Genomic DNA, 22,291 nt, shown 5'->3' with positions numbered 1-22,291 from the left:
TTCGATATCTATAACAAGAGGACGTTGGAGCACGTTGACCCATATTAGTAAAATAGCGCGTGGTTTCACGTATAATGGAAACGGCTCTGTCGAATTTCGCCAATATTAAATCTCCGGGGTACTTGTTGATACACCTAATATAATTAATTAATTACTCATCAACGATAATGAATATTATAAAGCAATTAATTACGTAGTAATTTAGTCGACTGAAGTTTCTCGAAACCCGTTGCCGATTATATAATTAATATTGCTCGGATCGTTCGTTCAAAAATTAGCGATCAAGCAAAACATTATATCTTTACTGTCACGCATTATTTATCTCTGTTTGTGCACCCGTGTATATGTGCTCGTCCAAAATGTGATATACATGTATATAGTATATACATATACTACAAACTAGACTCGGGCAGTCTACGGGAATATCGAATGTAAACACGTTGCATATAATTTCCGTGCAAACATAATTTGGTTCTAAATACACATACGAATAGTGTAACATCGGGCGACTGCATTTCGCTATTAATTTCTGCTTATCTTTACTTCGACCCATTAATAAATATTGACCTGCGCTGAAAGATGGTGAAATTGTGGACCTCGAATACGAATCGAGTATAAAAAAAAACAATAAAATAATAAATCTAAAAACCGAGAGACTTTTCAATCAACTGAATGCACAAATATAGTAATTATTACGAAATCTGTGGTATACTTGTGTCCACCGCTCCATCAAATTAACTCCGCTATTCTCTGTTTTCCTCGACGCGTTCTTTCCCAATGAAAAATCGTCGTGTCCAGAGAACACCAAAGGCCGCGCGGCATCCCCTTTAATCCGTCCGCGGCAAGAACAACAAAACGTCCGACAAATTTTTGTCCCGGCAGCGTCGCGGAAGTTTCGCCGAGGCCCCCGGAGCCACGTCGTCGTCGTCGTCGTCGGACGCCACTTTCTACCTCGTCGCCGGGAAATTCGCCATTCTTGTCCGAAGATCAAAGTGTCCCGTGAAACCGTCCCCGGTAACTTGCCTAACTTCCACAGAGCTCTCGCCGGATTCCAGAGCGGCTCGGAATCAAGCGGATCCCGTTTCATCCACTCGGAATACTGATTGTTATCTGGCCGGTAGGGCCGTGTCCATCTTTCACGGAGACCGTCTTCTGAAACCCGACGACATCTCGGGAACATCGATACGTCTCGGCCAGCCTTGGGACACAGGAAATGAACTCGCCCACGCTCGAACACTGCTGACAAAGAAAGTAAGCCGGGATCGATGCACTGGGAACCGGCCGGTCGGCTGATTCTTCGGGGACAAACGGCGCCGCGAGACTCGCGAATTTTGGTCGGTTTTATTCCGCTGTCCTAAGGCTGGACGATGCTTTTGTTCGGGGAAAACAATTCTTCGGTGCTTCGAGTCTGCGTTTGTTTAGGTAAACATTTCTTTGAGTCTGCGTTTCTTTGAGTCCACGTTTCTTTGAGTCTACGTTCCCTTGAGTCCACGTTTCTGTAACTCTATGTTTTTTTAAGTCTACGTTTCTTTGAGTCTACGTTTCTTCAAGTCCACGTTCCCTCAACTACTATGATCATAGGAACGAGAAACGCATACGGAAACTGTAGAAGTCTATTCCGGTTTCCCATCATTAATGATCGGGTCTATCCTCGTAAAGGCTCGCGGACACCCTGTATAAGTCCACATGACACTGATAGGACGGTCGGTGCCTTTCAGTGGATCAGCAAAACAGGGCTATAGCTGTTCAATGGAGTATCAATGCTTTTGTCCATTCCTTCGTGTCATTAGAGCGCGCATCAATGACCATCGAATGTGCCACATAACCGACTCCCATCAAGTTGGGCTGTCGAGATAGGAACATTCAGCTGTGCCGGTCGCGCGAGAAATTTTTCTCGACGTGCTCCAAGCGAAACGGATCAGCCGAACCCATCCCGTAAATCATCAATGGCTTTTCTTACGATTTGATATTTTGAAAGCGGAGAATCACGGTGCACAAGCCCGTCGTGCAAGAACATATTCTATGGAACGATCGGTATTATTTCAGCGGATCCACGAGCGGAGCCGTCGCTGTCGGAACGAAACTGCTTCTTCGGCTGGAAACTCGCGGCGCGCCGAGAAAGGGCGCTCGAATCTTTCGACCGCGGTGGAATCCTCGGTGATTTTTCATCGGAACCGGATTATCCGAGTCAATGATCGGGCCACGTCCGCGGACGTCGATTCTGGAAGCCGGTGTGTTGTCGGCAAATCTCTCGAAAGGCCGGCTCTAATCCGACTCGAGGGGAGTCCATCGATCGGGCGGAATCGGCTCGCCGATCGTCCGAGCGCGGCGATAAGAAAGTTCCAAGTGAAATTGCGGGTGAAGAAGGTCGCGCGATCGGGAACAGGAGGGGCCAGAGCGAAAGGATATATCTGAAACGGGCACCGTCGGATAAAGGATCCGAATCCCGGAGTCCTGGAAGGCGGAGCGTGCTCGCCGGTAAAAGAGCCGATCGAACAAAAAACCGAAAAGGCGAAATTGGAGCTGTTCGAGTCGAGTCGAGTCGAGTCGAGTCGAGTCGAGTCGAGTCGAGTCGAGTCGCAGCGACAGAAATAATTGGACTGTCCGGCGAGCGACTTCTTTCGCAGGAAACTTGACGATAAAACATTGTCGCTCGCGGGCACATCCGACCGCTATTACTGTAAGTATCGAGCAATGAATTGGCCTATTGGAAAAGAATTACAGCCGCAGGAATCCGCGCGAAGGCCATTCGATCGCCCACTCGACGGTGTCCAAGGATAGATCGGATTGGGAAGAAAGTCGGTCAGAAATCGTCCGGATATCTTTATAACGATTCTTTACAGGTTCTCATTATGTTCTACGGTAATGTCTCCCTAACTGACGCGAAGATTGTGCAGAAAAATGGACAATTTGAGAAGAGGAGGTACGACTCGTCAATAACTATAGAAACGTCAATAAGGGAGTCAATAAAAGCGTCAATTAGAGAGAACTTTCTGTAATCGTTTTGTTCCTTCTCGAGTGCGTTTTACGAACCTTACACAACTATACCGATCAGTTTGATGTGTATAAGGTGCTCAACATCGCCCCTTGGTCTCTCTAAGAGAGAGAGAGAGAGGGAGAGGAGAGGAGAGAGTCCTCTCCTTTGGGCATCCAAACAGTGACACAGCCAAACGGCAGATGAAAACTACGGTCGAACAGGCCGGAAGATTGTCAGCTTCCGGAAGTTCTTTAATTTAGTAAACAGCTTGCAGCGAATGCTGAATTAATTGGACACTTAGACCTAGTTCCGTGACTGGGAATGATGGTAGCAGAGTTCTGGAAAGTGTCCTGAACGCGATGCCACGAATCCCGATGGTGGCGGAGGAACGAAGTTCCTTTTTTATTGCAGTTGAATTTTATTGCATTTCCTAAGGTCAGCTTCGATTTTTGACACGTCAGCAGATACGTAGCTTTCAGTTTTGTCGCGATGCGGTCGATTTTATCGCGAATGCGATGTCCTCTTGTGCAAATTGCAGGTATTACTTGGGGTTGAACTAATAAAATTGTTTCGATTTTATGGGGTTTGATTCAAGTTTAGGAAATTAGTATTCTCTGGACTCAGCCCGGATTGCTAATTTTTAGCTTATGGTTTCGATGCCATGTGGTCGTTTGGTATGCGACTTAATTATTACAATAAATTCCTATATTGTAGTTGTTATTATTATTGTTATTATAATTACACAGCTTAACAAAACACCAAACAAGTAGCTATAAAACATGAAATATTACAATCGAAATTACCGAGAAACTCGTAAAATTGAAACTGTTACTGACACAGCAATCAAACGCGAGAACCTTTCGCATGCCGACAATAAAAATTTTACCACCCATCGCCGGAACTCCGAAATTAATTTGTCGTCGGTTCTATAAAACTCTCAAAAATGGCAGCGTCGTCCGTCGACGTCGTAAACCCGGCCGTGGCGGACGCTAGAACGACCGATAACCGAACAAAACGTTTATAGTTAAGAACGGCAAGGTTCTTCTATTTCTAAGTACATAAATAAATATTGTATCTCGGTACATAGCCAAAATTTAAAAACAATTGAACGTTACGAACGCGTACAGGAAAACTATCTTTTTTAATAAAACGAATACTACGAACTTGCGGCTGCATAAAATTCAACTGACGTAGAACTGCACACGCACACGCGCGCACATATTCGGCTAAATAATTTTAAATGACGTATTTAGTACTACGTTTCGCGTATTCAGCTAAAGAATTTGAAATCTGGCAGAATTACGTTACTGATATTCCGCTAAAGAATTTAAAATGACGCAGGGTGGTTTTCGTTGAACGTTTTAATCCCTTTATTTCGTTTATTTTTCAATAAAAAGATCTGGTATGCTTTAGTACATAAATATAAGAGTAATTATAGTAATTATAAATATGATAGTAATTATAGTAAATATAAATATGACAGTAATTATATGAATATAAAAATAATTATTTTCGAGAACGAGCCAAAGGCACGGTAACTGGTGTCGTCGCCCCGCAGTATCCGGCTCCGCTACCCCGAGTCTAAAAGATCGGGAAAAATCCGCGAACGAACCGCGATCTCTCTCGTCGATAGAAAATCGTCGGAGCACGCGGTCCCGAGATCGCGGATCCGAGACGCGAGCGTCGCATTTCGCGAGGAATATTAGCCGCGCGGCGCATTATTGCACCGCGCGTTACAGCCGAGTAAATCCGTGACCGATGCGGCGAAGTATCTGTGACAGGGTTGCGATTTAATTTCAACGACGGGCGGAGTCGTTCGGCGCGAGTCAGCCGGAAGATCCTTGCGGGAAAGGAAGGAATTTACGGTATGAAATTTTTCAATTGCGAGAGAGCAGCCTCCGCGAAATGCCGTATCGTGCTGTGCCGTGCCGTGCCGTGCCGTGCCGCGCCGTCTCCGAGCGACATTTTTCATAGTTAAATATCTCGTGTTTAAAAGGCGGGAACGCCGGATGCGAAGCGGATTTTTGTCGCTGGAGGAATCCGCGAGCGGAATGCCGATGATTAATTCTGTCTGCGGATGCATCCAAGATGGACGGCGCCCGGAGGAACTGCTTGCTCTCCCCGGGGGAAATTTCAATCCCCGTATATTTACCGCGAATTGTACTTTATACCCGCGATTCGCCGGCTACGGGGAGCAGCTGCGCCGTCGACATTTTATAAATAATTGCGCGGAACACCGGCGTTACGCCGGTCTCGATTTTCGAGGATTTCGCCGACTTTGGTCGACGCGATTTTATTTCGCCACCAATTGGAACTCGTGATTATGAATTTTAGGCAGGCCCGGTTCCCGGAGATAATACTTAAGTGTACTTACTATCTATAAATATACTATATTATATAGTATTATTTTAAGAGAAGTTCGAATGCTTTCGCGGCGGATTTTTATACGTTAACTGCACATCCAAGTGATTCGAGTAACAACGTTTCGATCATTTTTATCATTTTAATTTAACCTTCGCAGTATTATATTAATAAAATACAATCTGTAAATTTCAATATCGTTACCAAGAGCAAACTAAAATCGCTCGGATCATATAACCAGGTAATATTTTGCAATTATTGGAAAATATTCCGAGGGAATTTTTCTCTTGTTAATTCGAGGTTTTTACGACTCTTCGTATTCCGTCGTGATTTTTCTCTTCGTTTCGTTGGCTAACTGAAATTTTTACACGAATTTCATACAGTGACGCGAATCAACGAAGCAGCAGTTCTGCTGCTTTTTTATCTCGAAGACATACGATTACGTTTTAACTGGCAATAATCCGTTAAAAGATACAAGTAATAATTTAACTCTCCTGCATTAATATTTATATATTATATAGTAGATTAATTTTATTAAAGGTTCAAACTGTCTGCATCGATTCTAAAGTACGTTTTAGATACGCGAATTTTTATTCGATTTATAATCTTAGGAACCGAATACCGATTTATATCGCCTGCTAATTATACGCACGCCTATTAATCGCCAAATCACATCGATTGTCCAATACACGAGTCAACTAAAAATATATTTCTTCGTTCGATCGTTTCAATTGCTTGAAAATAACATGCTTCTAGCATCGATATCAGTCTTCCAACGACGCACGCAAAAAGATCGGTCCAAAACATTCCATTCTAAACCGAAGAATTTCGAACAACGTCCACGAGGACGCAGACTTGACAATGACCGATGACTCCGGGCATTAACGCTAGCTTATTACTCGCTACTAACCCTGCGATCCCCGAAGCGCAGCTCGGAGTACATTGCAAAACGATGCAACAAAGAATATTCGAATAGATCGTTCCACCGATCCGTGAAATTTCGAAAAATTCGCTCCAATAAATTCTCCCCGATTCGCGCTCGGATCGCGCACAAGAATGGACAATATGGGAAACTGCGACTACAATCGGATCTCCACTTCTCGAATTGTCCATTTTTGCGCGCGATCCGAGCGTCGATTAGGGCGAGAGACTTCGCTTATAGTTGCGACTGTTCGGAGCAGCGATTTCGGCAAAAAACCGCGCGTTCGCGAAGAGGACGAGAAAGTCGAGCAACGATCATCGGATTTGCCGAAAACGTCCGTTTGCTATTCGATCGGGCATGCCGCGTTAACCTGCAGCGAACATTGGCCTTAATAAGCGTCCATTCGCGTACACGCAGCAGATTGCAGTGTGTAACGCGAAATTGGATCGTGATAATCCACTTTCCGAGCCAGTCAAATGAATTGCGACCTGTTCATGTTTCTGGCGCAGCGACTGTTCGCATTAACCTTCCCACGCTGTGTTAAAGACTCCGCCGTTTTACGAGCAACCGAGTTTTCGTTATTTCTATGGGGTACCTGCTCGTTCTGCCGCACAGTTTACTGTCGGCCGTTATTAACGGCCTAATTTCCTGCTTCCCGAGACGCGCGAACGTCGAACGTCACACTGTTAAACGCAAAATACGGTTCCAGTTTCTTCGATATTTATTTGTTTATTCGTTAGTACGTTAATATCGATACTGTGATAATATTATAAATGTTAGTGTAAAAAGGAACTTACGTTGTTCGCTCACCGGCTAAATTAAATAAGTATTATATATAATAATATATGTAATAATAATAATGATAATAATAGTAACTATAATAATATAATAGTGTAATAATAACCATGATAATAGTAACTGTAATAATATAATAGTGTAATAATAACCATAATAATAGTAACTATAATAATATAATAGTATAATAATAACCATGATAATAATATAATATAATAATATAATAACCACAACAATAAAATAATACACAATAATGCTAATATAATTGAATAAACAATTATCAAATAAATTCTGAAGCCACTCTCCATTTTTCTGTACAATCTGAGGGAAAATGGGGAGAATTAATTGTAAACCTTTCATTTCAGAATTTATCGTAGAATTTACGTTCCATTTGCTTTACTCGAACAAAAACTAATTTCAGATTATCTTAACGACGACATTGAACTCGATATTGGCTCGATTCGAGTTGCATCGATCGCATCGAAATAATTTGAACACAGTCCGAGGGTTAGAAAATTATTTTATAGGTCCGACGTAAGAGTTTCGATTACGCAAATGGGGGCAGGGCAATCTCTTAAAACGGCGTACAGTGCAATCTTGCTCCGTGTAGCAGCAAAATCATGTTCCGCGTCGCCTTTCTCAGCCTGCTTTCTGCTTTTCGTATACTATTCGATTTCATACGCTATAGCGATCTTTCTTTATTACCGCCGGGAATAAAAGTATGTCGTCTCGCAGCTCGTCGCACATAAATATTAATAATGCAAGCTTTTGAATTATGCCGCGCCCTTTACGTCTGCCGACTTGCAGCCGATTCCGTTCCACCGCCGTGTATCCCGTGTTTACGCTACAGTTACGTACACAATACATTCGCAATCTAGTAATCATAGGAGAAGCCGTTGTCCCGTCTCGCTCGAGAATCCTGAAAAATCGAAGAAACCGTAGAAATAGTTTGTAACCTGGGCAACGAGTAATAAATAATAATAGACTGCTGACTCCGCTTCAACCGTTAGTCAAACGTAATTTATTGTTCTCCCTTTTTTTTAGAAGCAAGCAGGAAAACAAAAAGCTGGCTGAACTATTCATCCGAGTCTCATCGATGTCTTAAAAAAAGAAGGAACACGAAACTGTATAAAATCATAGAGATTTGAAGCTTGTGCTATATTTATGTCTCCCTAACTGACGCTCAAATTGTGCACAAAAATGGATAATTCGGGAAGAGGAGCCTTTATCGATCATTTATGATTGTTCGAGCCTTCCAGCTCGTTTTTATAGTCGTTGACAATTCGTGACTATAAAAATGAACCGCAGGGATCGAATAATCGTATCTCCTCTTCCATAAATTGCCCATTTTTGTAGGCAATCTGAGCGTCAATTAGAGAGACATTACTGTATGCCGAAACGTTCAGCAAAGGAGAACGAGCGTCGCTCGAACGCGAATGCTCGCTTAAACGCTCGCGATCCGCTCGGAATTCATTTCGAGGAAAGAAAGATCACGGATCCGGGCCATAAGACATCGCCGCGGCGCCGATACTTTGAATTGCAATCTTTTCCCTCGTTTGACTCCGCCGCTCGGAATGCTAAAAGCAGAATTCGCATGACGCCGGATGTCTGATCGATTTGCATGCTTCGGTGACGTTCTCCTGCCGCCTGGATTCCCATCTGGAAATCCGTTTTTCGTTACATTGTGACTACGTTTCATTCCGCGTGACGGGACCTCTGCATACAAAACGGGGCACCCTCCGCAGAGTAAACTGACACTCCGGTGTTACGGGAATGAGCCACCGGCATAGTTTGAATACGTATGAGAACCCGCGAAATCCTCGACGTTGCGCCGAGATCTCTCTCTCTCTCTCTCTCTCTCTCTCTCTGTCTCTGTGTGCTAGACGGCGTCGAGGAGATCTGAAAACCGAGGGAGCCGCTTCAACGTCTCGCATCGATCGGATACTTTAAAGCGCCGAAAACCGCTGGCTCGCGTGAAAAATTCAGCCTGCATCGCATCCGGTTTGTTCCGTGCCTCGATCTTGTCGCGTTACGTCTTGCGTTTTATTCGCAAGTTGCGTCGGACAACGGTGTCTCATAATTCATATTTTATTTATATTTTATTTCATATTTACCTTATCAAACCGTTCGGTTTTGCGAAAATTGCTAATTATTTTAATTGAAATAGAATGCAATTGAGATACGGTGCAAATGAAATTCAAATTGCATCGATGCAAATTCAAATCACAATTATTTTTGTGTTTCTTTGCTTTCGTGCACTCCTTTTTTCCCTATCTTTTACTTGTATTTTCTTCTCTATTTATTAGTTACTAATTTATTATCTTCTGACTTGGAATTTTAACTCGATTACATCGTGATTCGTAATCGATGCGATTTAATTACTTAGTGTTTCGTAATTGCAACTCCGATGGCTATCTCGTTGAACATTCGATAATTTGTTAACGGTCTTATTACCCCGTTACAGTTCGATAAACAAAATTCTTTGACGGTGTGAACGACGTGTTAATAAATTGCTGAACAAACTTGTCGCACTACTTATAATACAAAGCATTTAATGCTACGTATCGGAGCGCTGGAAACTTCGCTTCCCGCGTATAAATTAAAGTTGAAGCTGCTGTATATACCTGTATTCGAAACTTTCTTTCAAAATATTATACTCGATGAATTACGCGGAATGGGAACTAATGCGCTCGAATGGGATTTTTGACAGTACGTTTACGCGTTCTTTTCTTGCTTCGTTACTTTTCTTCTGCGATAATATAGACCGACGTAATTTTACGTCGTGCAGAATTGACCTAAAAATATTCTAAACATCTTGAAATAATGGGAACACGTTTTTGTTCTCGCTAAAATTACTGTTCAAGTAGCCAGTGGCTAATGCTCTTTACGCGCGACGAGTATACTCGTCGTGACACAAGATACTGCCATTTCTCTGTGACGAGTACACTCGTCGCGACGCAAAATAGTTCCATTTCTCCGTGACGAGTATACTCGTCGTGATGCAAAATAGTTTGACTTCTTTGTGGCGAGTATACTCGTCGTGACGCAAAATACTGTCACTTCTCCGTGACGAAAATACTCGTCGCGATTTTTAAGCAAACTGCTTAAAAGCCACAAATTCTACGTCAACCTGAACAAACGTCTAGCTCTCACGAGGACGTAATATTACGTCGGAGACAATGAATTCTACGCGCGTAGAAGATCACAATATCTCTTCGAATCTCTTTGAAACTAGATTATTCCGTTATTCGCGCGAAACGTGCACAGTGTTCTCGAGAAGACGTATTATTACGTCGCGAACAAACGGTCACCCTTGTCACAATTTCCCGCGAAGATCCGCGAACGTGTCGACGAGTAGTCGGACCGAACGGGCCGGCGTTTGCCGGACTGTTCCAATATTCCGTTTGACCGGCGAGCATTGATTTGATGACATTAGAAGCAATTCCCTCAATTCCGTCTATTAACGAGGATCAACCGCTGTTGGCGCGCGAGCACCGATTTCGCCGGTTCGGCGACGACAATTCTCGAGCGATCCATCATCGAACAAACAAAGCTGCGGCACCGTCGCCGCCGTCATTGACGGCGCGACGGCGGCGTGGAGGCTCCGTCGGAAGGTTTCGATGGGAGGCACGAACCGACCGCGGCCGATCGAATTCGATTAATTAGCTGCGGCCCGTCGCGACGTAGCTTTTATTTCGGAAATGGAAGGTTTCCGGCCCGCTCCGGCCCGGCTGCCACGTGGCTGTAACACCTCCCTTCGTGGACAGAAGTCGGCCCCGAGTTGCGAAACTTTCCGATTTATCGGGAATCAACTCCGGCCGCTATCATCATCCGTTCGCCAACTTTTAATTGCACTGTCTGTTTTATTTATGGACACCCCGGATCGCGGCTACGCTTTTCACGTATAATATCACGGCCGCCGAGATATCGGCGGAATTTCGTAACGTGCACGGAAACCGCGATCCACGGGGAACCGATTTTCCGGCCGACAACGAGCTCACGATTCGCGAATTCGGATTCCGTTGTCTTCGCGATGGCTGCCGATGTTCTGGAAGCTTGGGACAATCGAGGATTCTCAATCCTTCGATTAGGATTATCCTTGAACACTATGTTTTGTTACGTTATAAAATATTCTTTCGATTGGAGCACTTCGTTTCGATCGAGCTTGAAACGCTTCAGCAGAAATTGGCATCGCATTTATCTATATTCGAAACAATTACCTCTCGACGATGATTGCCTCGAAAATAATAAAAAGTATAATTGTTATTTCAAGCAATTATTTCGAGCAACCGAACACGTCTTCCTCTGTCAACGCATTCACGGTATAGTTGACGGTATGGCGCAGCAGTCGGTTACCTAAATTAATTCAAGGACATTGCGTCAGCCTGGAATGTAACGGAAACTGTATTGCTTTTGTACGGTTACGATCCCATTAGGGGATAACAGATGATGATTTTGCATATCAAGGTACACGAGAACCCTGCGGCACAGTTGACGCAACGTGTATAGTTCACGCGCCAGCCAAGAATCGAACCACGACCACACGTGGAACTTCATTTTTGCGGTAAATGTAATTTAAACGCTCGCAAAATTCAGCTTCGCGAGTCCTCGCGACGAACGATCCTTCTAAAAACATACGCGAAAGTGTGTTGCGCATTTCGCGAAATAGTGTACGTTTGTTTTGTGAAATCCAATAATGTTTGTTGAATTTTCGCACGCAAATATTGCCACGAGTCGACGAGTGCGTCGATGAATTCTTAATAAACGTTCGATCAACGTTCAAATTATTACGATCGAGGACAATGAACAGCTGTTACTGGTTCACTCACGCAGATAGTAGGAGGGGGAACGTGAACGCAAAATGGCGCATTCTTGTCGCGCGAGGACTATACATTTACCCTATTAAAAATAACCCGTCGCAGACCAGCCATGGGAAATTTATAAACGAAAATTAGGATTTGCATAATTATCACTGTTAAATATCAATGTATACAATGTTGCATACAAATTAATAATGTTGATAATGTTAAATGATGTTAAATAATGTTAAATACAAACTGCGGACCATTGAGCACGATAACTAATAATATTGTAGTATTACTAATAAAATTTTATAAAATAAAACCGTCCTTTCGGTCCAAATACTTTAGCAGCGCCGCTTGCTCCGTGCTCGACGAGTATACTCGTCGTCGCACGATTAAATTAGATCATCCAATGTATTTTCAGATCCGCGTTTCGTTCGCACAATTTTGCACCGGGCTCCGCAAAATCCACGTTCCGCTAACGACCGTCGCGAAAGGCTTACTCGCGTTCTGTATCATTGACTCGGTCGTTCGTCAAGGCAGCATCGCGATCACCCTAAGCGCGCCCCGTCGGCACGAACACCCCGTGCATCCTAACAACCGGGCGCGCCGGCGAATATTTACCGTCGTCGACCGTCTCGAGGGACGAGCAGCGGAGCAACGTTAACGAGATTTACTATTAAATCGCGCGAGCATTTCGCGTCCCCGTTTCCCTCGTTCTCTATTCAGCCGTCCGCCTGTTTCTCTTTTTCCGTTCGCCTCTGTCCGCGGCGGAGCTCGGACCTCTTTCGCCGGCGGAGCAACGAAATTTTTCTGTCCGGCCCCCGGGAGGAGACAATGGGAAGAGCGCGCGCTCGCCGTGAGAATTGGAGCACGACACTCGCGAGAACGAGTGCGCTTTCTCACGGGAATAGAGGCGCGGCCGCGTTGCGGTCTTTACCCAAAGTGCAAATGTATCATAGATCATTGCCGGCGCGATCTACCTCCTCTGCAGGATGCAAGGGAGATCATTCGGGGACCTAGGCGTCGCGCCGGGACACCAGCCATCAATCGAGCACACTTTCGTTTCGATTTCCGGCGAGGGTTGCATCGATCCCGGTGCAACAAAGGAAACTGCGTTAGCACACGGTGCTAGAATCGAGGTTGGATTGAAATTTAATTTGATAAATTTTAGGAGCAAATAAACTTTACAGACTTATATAAATATTCGATAATTTTAGTAACGAATCGATTGGTAATAAATATTGAGTAATTTTATATAAATATTACAAATTGTATAGATTTTTCAAATATTTATTCTAGATTAATTATATTCCTAGCAAAATTTGTATTATTCTTTGTATTATTATCGTAAATTTCAAATCGATTTTCAAGGGAAAAATAGTTTTGTGCACAAAATGTGTAAAGTATGTTGGTGCTTCGAGGCACTAAAAGGGTTAAGCTCCGCATATAGAGGACCTTTTCGGCAGACACGGTTGTGACATTACTTAGAATCATATATTTGCCTAAAAGGTCCACTAACCCAGGGTTAATATTGACTCGCTTTGAAATGTAAACGACGTCCGGCACTTGACATCAAAAGTTTCCTTGACATTCCTCGGTTCGACTGTCGCGTGATCCACGTTTGTTTGACGAAATTATTTACTCGGATTTAAGAAAGTAAATTTTTCCCTCGAACGAGGTAAAAATGATATAATACAAATTCTATGAATTAATTGCACGATACTGGAGCCGCGTGGACGTTTGTTCGAGTTCTTAATCATTTTAGTGGCTCGGAACTGATGCAACAGTTTTTTTATTTTTATTATTTAAACGCTAATTCGCGAAAGAACAGCAGCGACGAGAAGCGATCACAGCTTCGGCGAATTTTCTCTGTTTCCGTTCGAGCGATAAACCTTATCCAAAGGCCAGCTAATTATCTGTAATCGCTACTTAGCTGGATACCATCAAATCCCCTAACATTCTGGTTCCTCAGGCACCTCCGGCATTCGTCGATATATCGATACTCTTGAACCGGTAATTTGCATGAAACTTTGATTAAGCCTCCCATCATTTTCCGTTAGGCTGCGAGTTTCCGTAGCCTTCGAAACTTAAATCCCCATCCTCGATTAATTCACTCACGAGATGGAAATCCACATGGGAATTTATCTCCGGATTCCGGATATTTCGTGCACCTGTAGCCGAAGAAGTTGCAAAATGCGATTAAAACACCTGCTACGCGAATTGCGGTAAATTCTCTCGAATTTTCTTTTAGCTTTTAAGGAAAAATTGACGATTTTGGAAGCGCAGATGCGATTATTCGAGCCGTATAAAAAGCGATAGAAAATTTCTGTATTTTTTTCTTGTTTTTCTTTTCTTTATAACGAATCGCCTCGTTCCCGCTTGTACGCATCTTTCAGAGACACCCTGTACATTAAGGATGAACAACGGCGATTCAATATTATTCATTTTATATTATGTGCAGCAATGTTTCTCACATTTAATGTATCAGCTCAAGATTTCTGCGCTCGACTCGTTAATCTGCTACGTCGAATACGTGATTTACAATACCATATATATGTACAGGGTGGTTAAAAAGTCCTTAGCTTTCTCCAATTTCAATTAAAATAGATAAATAGATATATAGATAAATAAAATAAATTAAATAAATTTATGTATTCGTATTATTTATATCGTTGTAACGTTTTTAACATTTGTACCGTTATATTGTTAATACATTTCGATTCACTGCACACACATTTCTCTAAAAACTGTCGAAAATACTAGAATATTCAGAAACGTTGCAATTTTGCAACGATATTTGTACAAATCTTTAAATTCAGTGCTAAATCGTTCGTAGCTTTTTTAGGAAGAAAACAGTCGGCGATTTATCGGTCACGCGTTATATTACTTCACAATACGAGCACGGACGAGACCATTTACGCGCGTGTAAGTTTCATTGACAAATTCTGAAATAAATGTACGTACTCGAAAAAGGGAATGTACGAGCGACAATCTTCGCGCGCATGGAAAAACACGAGGAGGTCTATCCGGGGTGCAGTTTTATGTATCAAAGATAAATGGCGCATCCACCGTAAGTGGTTTGCTTCGCGTAAGGGATGCGACCCGATATAATTTATTTCTAGGTCACGCCTCTCGCGTATCCACGCGGACACGCTTCCCCGACATTTATGAATGTTCAATCGCAATATTGTATCAGCGACTGTACCAATCAGTAAAACGTAATAATCGAATCCTCATTCGAGGGTATTCAAGTGGCGCGATGCAATTTTATAGTCGAAACTGTCTATTTTTCGCTTTCGAACGGGCGACTGCGATGAACAAAATAAATCTCGCGCAGAGTTCGAACAATTGTTCGGCAACAAAAGAGTTCAGCCGAATTAATTCGCCAGATTGTTTGCAGAATTTAGAGAAATATCGTTCGGAGAAACAATTTTAATTATCTGAGTAATATTATGTATTTAATATACTAATATGGATATGATATAATATGATATACTATAATATAATATAATATAATATATTCTTAATATTTAATAAATCGTTATGGCTTATCAAGGGACAGCTTTCTCGAAACCAGAAGCACTGAAAATTTATGGCCGAGTATGAAGAGATTGAGAAATGCGTCTGACTACACGCTACCTCGTTCTACTTGTCCCCTCACATCTTCACCCAAGGCAGGGTCATAAATAACTTCCACTTGAGATGAAAAGAATATATTTTTTCGAGAGAAAACTGCGTGCTTCGCATCGTGAACTGTCGTACAATGAACTGGAAAAATTATTTATTATTGTTGCGGTCGACAACGTTCACCGGACCGTTAAAATCGATCAACGATCGTTGCAGATTACAGCGGAAATAAATTAATTTATAAAAGGGTGTATGGTAATTAAAATTTGATCGATTCAGATGAAATCGTGAAGAGCGCAGAGTTTCCGATGTTTATAAAGATTCAAATCGAAGTGGAAACGCTCCATATTGGTCAGACACTGTTACCAACTGTGTGATCGTCAACAATTTCGAATCTTATTTTGCTAAAAACTGATCTAACATACAAGAACAGTTTAGATTAATCTGGATGATAATTTCATCATTTATAAGACGATGTAAACGATGTAAATTATTAAACCGACGTAAATTAGTAGAATTTATCATCAAATTTAAGTTCAAATCTCTGTTTAAAGATAATTTCGACGTTCACGAAATGTAAAATCTTGTTTAATACAATAATATAATAAAATATGGTAATATATTATATAGTATTATTTTTTATATCGTATATATATTATATTATTATTATTATTATTATTATTATTATTCTACTTAACAGATCGATACATTTCCACGTGCAATTGCTTCGTATTGCTTCGTTCGTAGCCGAACGAACGCTGCCAAGAAAGTCAAAGCTACGTACGCCATTTTATTGGTAACGCTTTACGGGACCGGAGTGTCTGAACGAGCTTCTGTATTATTCACGCGGTGCAGGTGTCTCGGGAGCCCGTGTGAGCAGCTCACCCCGAATAAACGTTTCGTCAACCTGACCCAACTGCGCTCCATGGTATGTAATTGATAAACGTACCGGCAGCGCCGCGAATGCGAGCGACCACCTCAATTTTCACACGAAATTGCCTCCCACGCCGGAAGACATCGACTCTCGTATCCAACCTGTTTTCACCGGGAGTGCTGGCAGTTCCTGCACGTGTTGCACTTTCCTCCCCCGCATCGAAACTCTTTTTCCCCCCTCCGAACATCAACCAATTTCCGAAACTGTCGCGTTCGCCGTAACGTCGCCGAAAAAATAATTTAAGGCGTCCTAGAATCATCGATGTTCGAACGGATTCGTGGGAGACGCGAGAGCGCTTCTTCTCAGAAGTTATTTGGAGGATCGTTCCTTCTGTCGATAGTATACAGGGTGAGCTGATAATATCAGCTTATATAATAAGCTAATAATATGATCTTGTACCGTTTCACCGAATTGTTTTAACCAGTTTTAACCGATCAAAAAGAAAAAACCGTCGGAATAATCAAAAACTTATGAAAGTTACAAATTCAAATTGCTGCTGTAAAGTGGTATTCAGCAAAGCAAGGTACAATACGCAATTGGCACTTTGCACATCGAACACCAATATCGTGAATTATTCGCATAATCATTCATAATTTTTATTTCGAAATCGAAAATCGCACGGACCAAGTTAGAGAAGGGTTAAATATGACGCATATAAATCCATCCATGGCGTGCAAAAATTGCCTGCCATATCTCTTAGGCGACGTCGCTGCCTCGTCCTCGACGGTGGTGTTCCGTTCACCATGAGAAAAGACTTGAAATGTCTTCGCCGCCGCAATGTATTCAGAAGCAACAATGCACGGTCTTTTCACCGAAACCGCCGAAGGAGTTCTGACACCAGAATATTGCTTCGATTATTCAAGCAGAGCTCCGCGGCCGAAGGTCATGCCTGAATAAATCGCTCTTCGCCACGGTTCCCATGATTCCCCGGGGGTTGAAATAAAATTCCGTCGAGCTCCGCGTCTCGCGGGTCAATTCGCCGCCATTTGCAATTACAATATCGCGTAATCCGCCATTTGTCGAGTTGTCACGGGAGCCGGTCTCCTCGCCTAACGCGATAAATTATCCACGGAAAACGGGGAAAAGCGGCGCTCATCGAGACATTTTTGGTCCAGTTTCGCTCGAAGTTACGAACGTGCCAATTTTCTAAATTGAATTTTCTGAATCTTTTGGAATATTTTCGAATTGATTTTCACTCGTCGAACATTCAAGGATCGAGAACTCGTTCGCACATTTCGGACGCGACGAATTCGCGAAGTTATTCGACCGTTTCAGACATTTTAGAATCGATAAATAAATAAATATACAACGGGAATTTCAGAATAATATCGAAAAGACCGGCTGAAAGGAACCTCGCGCCGAATAATCGGCAACGAAAGCGAAACAGTTCGCGTAAGAAATAATTCAAGCAACGAGCCAACTCGTGCCGGCCACATTCCAGGAACTCTAATCAACGTATCGATTATCGCGGCCGCCGATTGCTTCCACGGAATCACGAAACTGACTAAAATATTGATCCCGGTTGCTCGAAAAGTGGCCCGAAGGATTTCGATTTCGCCACGACGGCCGTCGCGGGATCGTCAAGGGCGCGTCTGCCTCGCGAGGGGGTTGAAATCCGCCGCCTTGGAAACAAACAACGCCGATAAGAGAATAGGCGCGTGTTCGTCGAGGCGGGACGGACGAGTTGAATAACGCTGAATGACTGGCCGTGAAGGCCGAAGAGAAAAATTCGAGGCACGTCGAGAGTACCGGGGCGATTCGATAAATTTATGAGGTTCGAGGAGGGTAAATAACGAGAGGCGTGTAGACAGCGCAGCGCTGGAATCGCTCCGAGCTGCGTTCGTGATACGGTAAATTAATCGTTGCGAGCGCGATTCCTTCCGCTGGCTGCGGAGATGCCGGCTGGCTCGCTAATTTTTAACGCGTTTCATTTTCGCAGGCGTACCGCTCGTATTTCCGCGGTCTGTTGCATGATCAAAAACTTCCGATCGAAAACGGACAGCGCGAGGATTTACGATTTATTATCATTTATAGTCGTAGTACAGTAATGTCTTCCTAATTGGAAATCAGCTCAGATTGTCCACAAAGATGGACAATTTGGGAAGAGGAGATCCGAAGGCAATTCGGAGGCCACGCGACACGATTCGGAGGCCACGTAATGCAATTTGAAGGCAATTCGGAGGGCAAGGCTCGAATAATCGTATCTCCTTTTCCCAAATTGTCTATTTTAGTGCACAATTTGGACGACAATTAAGGAAACATTACTGTATTACTTTTATTATTATTTTTTGTTCTCTTTTTTATCGCCTTTATCGCTGTTTGCACATATTTTGTCGCTTAAGGCGATTGAATGACCGCGATCGATCGTGCAAAAAAGAAATAAATTGCATGATAAGTTAATACCCCGTTCGTCGTAAAAAAAGAAACGCGCACGGAATTGTTCGCGCTCATTGCCGAGTCTCTCGCGTTCTTCGTAGCTTTTTTCGCTGTTTTTCGCAGTTCCATGGTCGCCGATCGGGTTATTTCATCGTCGGATAAATATTACCGCGCGGAGTTTATGAAACAGCGAATATAAATGGAAAAATCTCGGGCGAGCGCGGCGGCGGCCGCCGGACGAGGAAACATAACGCCGAATGGATCGCCGCTTTTAGAAGTCGATTTTGACATTTATTACGGTGACGCTGGTCCTCGGGGACGATGTGTCCACCTATCCGTCGGAAATTGATAAATTCTTACCGGTAATTGCTGTTCTTAATCGTCGCACGTTCGGCTTCGTTCGCGTCGATATCGCCACGCACGCGGTGTTCAATTAACGCGGAATTTGTCACCGAATCGACGCGCGGCTTCGCCGATTAATTTCCATCGTTCACGAGGACATTTTCCCGTCCCCGTGAAATCGGGGGACGCTTTCTTTCCCCGTCGAACAGCCGACGGATGCTCGCCGAATTCGTCTCGGCGACCCTCGAACGACCGGCGCGACAAAAAATTATAGGTCGAGCTATAAAAAATACCGAAGGTGACCTTGACAACTGCGAAGGGATGAAAAGGTTGACAAAAAATTTCGTACGATCGTCGTCGAGCTCTCCGTAAAACGTGTTGTTTTAGCTCAATTTAAATAGTTTCGAGTCGACAACATTTTCGAATGTTGTCCAGATGATTCTTGTGAACAATCATTGTAAATTTGACTGCGAAAGGTGCTATAATATCCCTTAACCCTTTCGTAAGCACCGAGTACCAAGATTGCCAGCCATTTTCAGTGGCAAATGAATAATTTACAATCATTTTTAACAAAAGACGAGTTAGAATCGTTGGTCCCATTAATCGCATCACATTTGCCCAATTATTATAAATTAGCCGTAACAACTAAACTTTTTGCCCGACTCTGGTTTTGCGGGGTCACGAAGTTCCCGGTTCATTAGCGGCTGGTCGGAGCAGCGTGCCGCGTTTATTACAGGGTGGGAAGTGCTAATAATTGCCGTGTACATTACCGTTCGGCGACAAAACGAGGGTCCTACGTCTTGATCGGGCAGAGATGTGGTTATTTAGGCAAATCGGGCGTCGCCGGAATATTAAGTTACGCCGTTGCCGGCGGCGGCGGCGGCACGCGTGATACGATCGCATTTTCTGGGCGATGTCTGGGCGTAAAATTGCGAAACTTCGCTCGTAAAATTAATGCCGCGAACGCGGCCATTGTGTCTGCTCGAGAGTTAGGATTCCCGGGGACGGCGCCGCGTGGACACAGCCGGCAACTTTACCTTTTGAAATTTCCCGAGATCGTGTAATTAAACGTATTTCTTGCACTCGTTGCGACGGTGCCAGCTGCGCTTAACCCTTTTACCGGCGCGATATGAATTTTCAAAAAATTGGAACATTCGTTTGCCATCATTTTATCACACGGTAATACAGCTGCTGTTCGCTTTCCCGTTGTTCTTAATTTTAGTAGACATCAAACTCACGTAAATTAATTAGACATTTTTCAACAAAAACGTTGCACAAGATTCTTGAGATGATTTGGAGTAACTTTTTTCTTTACAAAAATTGTCTCCGATGCATAGTTCGCGATTTATCGACGAAAAACCCTGACCAATGAGAGATCGCGTACGGCCGACGCCCCGCGCTCGCGACGGTCAGTGCGACGCGGCGTTGGCTGTAGGCGATCTCTCATTGGCCAGTGTTTTTCGCTGATAACTCGCAAACGAAGCCGCGGATCGCATTTCTGCTAAGGAAAAAGTTACTTCGAATGACTTGAAGAAGCTCTCATTTCTCGCTCGACCATAATTTTGGGACGCTCTGTAGAACAACAGAGCGCGCGACGCCGCGCCGGATCCGTTTAAACGGTTCCGCATTAAGAAACGGTCCAATTTCGGAGCGGGCCGTGTATTTTTATTGTCGCCGTCGCGTTCCGTGACGAAAATATGAACGGTGTTCTTAATGAAATCGTTCCTCGACTCGGCCGATCGCGCCCGTTGTGTTATTTTTGCCAAAAGGTTGCACGAGCAGGCGATGCATCTGCTCGCGATATATCAAGACCGAAACAAAATACGTCTGCGAACCTCGTTGCCGTTTTTTGGCGGCAGGCCAGCGAATGCGCCCGTTCCATTTAATATCCAGCAATAATTATTGCGACACGCGAGGAATTAAATAATTCTCCGTTCTGGAACTCATTTTCCTGCACCTTTCGTTCCACCTTTATCTTCCCATTCGAAGACCATGGTTCGGTGTTTATCAGCGAATTTATTTATTTATCACCGCATTTTGTTTCCTCGCCGAATTTATTGTTAAGTCCATTTAGACTCGAGTTAATTTATAGTATCCTCATAATTTATCGCGCTCGTCTTTTCAACGATTTGGCACGTGCACAGTTCAGGACGAAAGTCAACATCTTCGGAAAGTCTCGCTTACGCCACTGTGATTTCGACCCACGCGGACGTTACTTGTCAATCTTTATCTTATAAAGTTGCAAAATTAAAATCAAAGAATTTACTTCGTGCTCGAGGTTTCATGTTGGCAAGATTTAAATTGCATTCATCGACGTTCCTCATCTCCTTCGATGCGAACGTTCGCCTAAATTTCAAGCATTCGCTGACATCATGAGTGCATAAAGGAATAGAGTCTAATGATTATAAATAATACAGCTTCAAGTGTTTTGTAATAAATTGACGTTAGAAAGATCTCAAACTCGTTAAAATCCCTAAGAATCGAAATGAAATAATAACAATAATAATAATAAGCAGAAAAATAATATTTCTGCAGATTCTATAGCTTGTAATTAATGCAGTCAATTTTTCCTGTTGCACAAAAATCCGCAGTCCAGTCGGTCGCACTGGAAATCTGTGAATCGATCGTTTCTAATTCACTCGTAATTAACTTTTTTGCGGAACGACCGAATCAATATTTTTTTATCGTAATCATGATTGCCCGGACGCGGACCACCGTCCGCTCGGAAAATCGGAAGATCAGCGGAATCGAAGCGTGCCGATTAAAATCGCTATCGAAATTCGGCTAGCGCGTCCGCCGCATTTCGGAGCAAACAAGCAAATGTTTGCTTCGAAGGTTTACGGTTGTATGCCGTTTGAAACAATGACACGTAATCCTGTCAATTCCCGCGTTTTCCGGCCCGCGATTCAAGCCAGGAGAAGTAAAAACACGGGGAACCATTCAAAACCGTAGTTCCCGCCAATACCTTTTCTGCGGGATGCTAGAATTTTTGGTGCTCCGACAACGCGAATTTGCAGGCCGCGTTCGAAACAATTCGAACAGAATTTTCTCCAATTTTTCAATTGCGAATTTCAGTCGTAAATAATTGGTAGAGGTGATCTGTACAAATTAAAAATGTAATAATATAGATACTCATACTTTCTGAATCGTTT

At 43.3% G+C, this 22,291-nt stretch overlaps 1 protein-coding gene across 1 annotated transcript in view; it reads left to right on the top strand.

Annotated features, from left to right (window-relative positions):
- The window catches only part of LOC117224433 (octopamine receptor beta-2R), a 205,213-nt gene that overhangs the window by 64,280 nt on the left and 118,642 nt on the right, over window positions 1-22,291 (top strand). The window lies entirely within an intron of this gene.

The sequence above is a fragment of the Megalopta genalis genome, chromosome 13, assembly GCF_051020955.1.
Source record: "Megalopta genalis isolate 19385.01 chromosome 13, iyMegGena1_principal, whole genome shotgun sequence".
In the NCBI taxonomy this organism is placed as follows: Eukaryota; Metazoa; Arthropoda; class Insecta; order Hymenoptera; family Halictidae; genus Megalopta; species Megalopta genalis.
This window is presented reverse-complemented; position numbering and strand designations above follow the sequence as displayed.